Raw genomic sequence first — 5,596 nt, 5'->3', positions numbered from 1 at the left:
GTGGGGTGTGTGCTGACATTTTCAAAACTCTGGGTGTATACCGGCAAAAATAACAAAAGGCAGTCCTTGTGCGGATTTCACGTTAAGAGTAGTCACAAGGGGTTTTCTGGGCACTCCAGACGCTTCATCTCCCCCCACCAAAACTGAAGGGCTCCAGGCATCTCTCGGCTGAGCCAGCAGGGAGAGAGACGCAACCCACAGCCCAACTTAACCTCCAGAGACGATTGAGAACCATGCCAGGGCCACCAGGCTGGCCAGAACGTGCCTCGATGTGCTATGTGGGTGGCACCCCATGAGCCATATTTTTGCAAAGCTCTGGAGGAACTGTCGGGAGAGTGACAGCCAGCCCTTACTCAGAGCCTCAGCGGGGGCCCGGGACACTTCCAGTCCCACGAATGGGGCAACGGCTGGGCGTGGGGGCTTGCAGTCTGGGCAGGGGGTCGTGATGGTGGAGGATGCAAAGTGACTACTACTCCTCCCTCAAATGCAGGTGAGGGATAAAGATCCCCACCCGCCACCTCGCTCATACCGCCTCGGTATCAGCAACGTCACTACTGTCGCCCCACAAGTACTGGTTGAGCCCCTCCTGTCACGAAGTCACCAGGGTGGACAGGAGAGCTCCTTCGGGGTTTCCGTTCTCGTATGGGGGTGGCGGTGGGGAGGAGCGCTGATAATCACTAAGTAGAAAATATCAGCTGTCGTTGGGCAGAGAACCGAGGTGGGGTGCTATGGTAGACAGAGCACCCAGGGAAGGGCTTTCTTTGGGCAGAGGGGCATTGAGCAGAGACCTGAAAATGCACAGAAGCCGGTCATGTGAGGATCGGAGGTGGGGGGAGGGGGGGACCGGCACTGCAGGGAAAGGACATGACAAGTTCAAAGACAGCCTGATGGCCCGCCCCTCACATGTTAGAAGCAGGCTGTTTGGCTAGAACCTCGCTGCTGAAAGCGGGGTCTATGACCCACACCGTCCTCACTCGGGGGCTTGCTGGGATGCCCTCAGAACCTGCACGAGACCCGCAGGTGGTTCACGTGCATGTCACAGCTTAAGGAGCCCTGGGACAGAGCACAGTGGAACAAGGTTCAAAGGGGCCCAGAGCGAGAACGGGAACGGAGACAGCACCCAAGATTTGCAGGACCGCCACCCAATGCAAAACAGGCGAGATGGCCCCACACCGCCGTCGTGGCTCGTTTGCTCTGATTTTGGTCCCCAGAAAGAAGTTAGCGGGCATGCCTTTTCATGAGGTGCTATTCTAGACACGGGACGGGCTGCTCAATTAACCGCTGGCTCTGGGAGAGGAGTTGCGTCACGAGTTGTGGTGGATATTTTCATGCACGTTAAGACAAAAGGAGAACAACAGCGGTGTTTGCCGGAACTCTGCCTCCGCCAAAGCCTTGAGTGACCACTTTGCTGCGTATGAGAACGGCTGGCTAATCCCGGAAGAACATTTCTTTAATTCTTTGTGCGATTTATAATGTAACACAACACACTTTTAACTTTATCCTACATCAGTGACCTTTTCTCCATCACTGTCTTAAATCTAAACAATCAGCCACATGGTAAATCAGCTCTGTTGCCTGATCCCTCTGGTGTGGACCCTCCCACTGTGGCCAGTGGCCAACATCAGGCTACCACATTGTTCTACAGAATGTCCTACACGTACCGTGTACGTAAGTACCCCCCAGAGCAGAGATCATGGTACGATAATTAGGAAGGAACAGCTTTCCATCATTCATTCATTATCTTTGTTTGCAATATAATTTAAAGTTTTTTACAATCTATTTTTTTTTCTTTTTCTTAAAGTTTTTATCTTGAGAGACAGAGCACACGACCAGGGAAGGGGCAGAGAGAGAGGGAGAGAGAGAGAGAGAGAGAGAGAATCCCAAGCAAGATCCGCACTGTCGGCATAGAGCCCAGTGTGGGGCTCGATCCCACGAACCACGAGGTCATGACCTGAGCTGAAATCAAGAGTTGGATGCTCAACGGACTGAGCCATCCACGTGCCCCTATAATCTAATTAAAAAAAATTTTTTTTTAATGTTTTATTTATTTTTGAGACAGGGAGAGACAGAGCATGAACAGGGGAGGATCAGAGAGAGGGAGACACAGAATCTGAAACAGGCTCCAGGCTCTGAGCTGTCAGCACAGAGCCCAACGCGGGGCTCTAACTCACGGACTGCAAGATCATGACCTGAGCCGAAGTCGGATGCTTAACCGACTGAGCCATCCAGGTGCCCCTCTAATTTTTAATAATGTCTGTGTTGAACCACCAGCTTACAAAACTCCTGAAATTTAACAGTTGGCTCTCCTGAGCTGGAAGGAGCCAGGTCTAATGCAGCACTGGGTGGGGGCCTCAAACGTGCACGGGACACACATAGCATAGCCTTCTGAGCGTAGTGAGTTACAGTTTAGTGATGCATCATGGTCTCCGTTAAACCCAGCTTCTGCTAGACATAGGCTGGGGGGTGGGAGAAGAAGCTGGGTCTAGGTTTGCCCCAGCCCCCACTCTGGTCTAGGAATACCCCTTCCCCAGGGGTAGCCCTGAGGGCTGGACCCCCACAGCCTCCCGCACGGGAAGCTCAGTGGAGACCCACTGGGACAGGAGAGGAAGAGGAACCAGGAGACTGGAATGGGCGGTATCTTGGAGAGGAGATTAGGGCAAGGTCACCGTGACTTGCCCTTCCCGACACTGAGCCACTACACGGAGGAAATGATGGCACAGCGTGGAGGTCTGGAGGAGGTGCCCGATGGCTGGAGCCGCGTCGGTCAAGCTGCTGGACTTGGAGTCGGGAAGGGAACTACCTTATACATCGATCGCCTACTTTGGGCGGCTCAGATGTTTCACCTTTGATCCTCAGACAACCTGGTGGGGTTGGCACCTTTACCAACTTCATTTTATAGAAAGCGGAAAAAGCTTACCCAAGATCACACAGACACAAGGTGGCAGGACCGAGACTGAGACGCAGGAAGGTCAGACGCTGCCTGCCCGGAATGGGGGCCGGTGATACACGAGACCCCGGCCATCCTGATGATAGTGTAACATTGCAACTGGAGTCCGTCCCGTGCCCCCAACTAAGGCCGGGCCGTTGCTAACCATTCTGAACGGCCATCGCTGTCTGCTCCGGGACCCCTTTATGACCTGTTCCTCCCCTCCAGGGTTCAGCATTATTTCCCTTTTATGATTGTTTTCCTGGAAACGGTGCTACAGACACCCCTCTTTGTCCCGGCCACGATCCTCACTACATTCAATTATCCTGGTTTATTAGGCTCTTTAAAGCTACTTTACTGCTCTCTCCTTGCCATGACCTTAATCTTCGTTTCTCCTCCAGCTTTCTCCAGGGTTATTGCTCGTCAGGAGAAAGGTCACCGTGGACTCAAAAGAAACAGGGAATAGGCAATAGAAGGCGGGCTTCTGGCTGCCGGTTTGTTTCCACCGACATGAAAGCGATAGGTGAAGAGGGAGGAGACGACCACTTACCCTGTCTCTTCTCAAGCTATGTTTTGCCAGACCCCACTTTCAGAAGCAACCATCATTACAACCCAAGTCTCCATTAGCACAGGGTTTTCCTAGCAGCGTTGTATTTTCCTAGGCGTAAACATCTTAGTCAATTCTTTTTTTTTTTTTTAATGTTTATTTACTTTTGAGACAGAGAGAGACACAGCATGAGCAGGGAAGGGGCAGAGAGAGAGGGAGACACAGAATGCGAAGCAGGCCCCAGGCTCTGAGCTGTCAGCACAGAGCCTGACGCGGGGCTCGAACTCACGGACCGCGAGATCGTGACCTGAGCCGAAGTCGGACGCTCAACCGACTGAGCCACCCAGGCGCCCCCTTAGTCAATTCTTAAAGCCATCCTGTAGTGCAGGTGGTGTAGGTATTGTTATGCCCACTTTACAGATAAAGAAACAGAGGGGGGACAGAGAAAGGTCGTGCCATACCTGAACTTCTGGCTCCGGACAAGATAGGGTCTCCCCATTCCTCCCAGGTCTTCCTCTTGCAACTAAAAAATCCCCGGATGTGACGCCACAAAGAAGCACAGGAAGGCCCACCCCCCTCCCCAGCCCTGGCGTAGATGGGGCTTCCGCTCCCCGCCCAGCGATGCGAGAGCAGCGGGAATCAACTCTCCACGTGTCCATCCCCGTGTCTGTGAAGCCTGGCGAGGGAGCTCGGAGACGACAGCGCGGTGCAAGGTGTTTCTCCCGTTTCACTGGGAAGGTGTCCGCGGAGCCAGGGAGAAAGCTAACTGGCACCCACCCAACAGCAGGGAGGTGGAGTCAGCACCCCCCTCACTTTTGCCAGGATGGTGTCAGTGGGGTTCAGAGGGAAGCTGAACACACAACCCGTCCAGCCCTCACGCTCCAGCTCAGCAGAGAGATGTCCTGCCCAAGAAGAAAAACGGAATAGGATCCAGAGCCCCGCCATATAATACCCCAAATATCCAGGATAGAATAGAAAATCACTCCTCTATCAAGAACCAAGAAAAGCACAACATGGTTGAAAAAAGAGAAGCAGCAGGTCGCCAATACAGACAATCAGAGGTTGGAATTATCACGAATTTATTTATTTATTTATTTATTTATTTATTTATTTATTTATTTATTTTAATTTTTTTTTTAATGTTTATTTATTTTTGAGACAGAGAGAGACAGAGCATGAATGGGGGAGGGTCAGAGAGAGGGAGACACAGAATCTGAAACAGGCTCCAGGCTCTGAGCTGCCAGCACAGAGCCCGACGCGGGGCTCGAACTCACGGACCGCGAGATCATGACCTGAGCCGAAGTCGGCCGCTTAACTGACTGAGCCACCCAGGCGCCCCGGAATTATCACAAATTTAAAAGCAGCCATCGTAAAAATGCTTCAAAGAGCAACTAGGAATTCTCTGGAAACAGATGAAAGGTAGAAACTCCTGGTAAAGAAACTGAAGTTATATTAAAAAAAAAAAGGAGCCAACTGGGGGCACCTGGGTGGCTCAGTCGGTTAAGCGTCCGACTTTGGCTCAGGTCATGATCTCGCGGTCTTTGAGTTCAGGCCCCGCATCGGGCTCTGTGCTGACACCTCGGAGCCTGGAGCCTGCTTCAGATTTTGTGTCTCCCTCTCTCTGCCCCTGCCCTGCTCACTCTCTCTGTCTCTGTCTCTCTCAAAAATAAATAAACATTTAAAAAAAAAAAAAGGAACCAAATGGAAACTTAAAAACTGAAAAACACACTTACCGGGATAAAGGCCAAATAACCCTCACTGGATGGGCTCAGAAGGAGAGTGGAGATGACAGAGGAAAGAATCAGCAAATTTGAGTTCACATCACTAGGATTTCCCATTCTCTCTAACAGAGAGAAAATAAGCTGAGAAAAAAACACCCCAGAATCTCGGCGAGCTTGACACAGTAAGAAAAGAATTAATATGTATGTCTTCTGAGTTCAAAAAGGAGAAGAAAAAAAGGACCAGTACATTGTTTGTGTGTGTATGTGTGTGTGCACACACATGGGCACAATACCTGTATATTAATGGCGAGGTTGACAAGACCTAAGTGGAAGTAAGGTTTTCTTACACTTGACTCAAGTGGTAAGTATCAATACCAGTAAACTATAATAAATTGTGTACGT

Source organism: Felis catus, chromosome E3 (assembly GCF_018350175.1).
Source record: "Felis catus isolate Fca126 chromosome E3, F.catus_Fca126_mat1.0, whole genome shotgun sequence".
Lineage (NCBI taxonomy): Eukaryota > Metazoa > Chordata > Mammalia > Carnivora > Felidae > Felis > Felis catus.
This window is presented reverse-complemented; position numbering follows the sequence as displayed.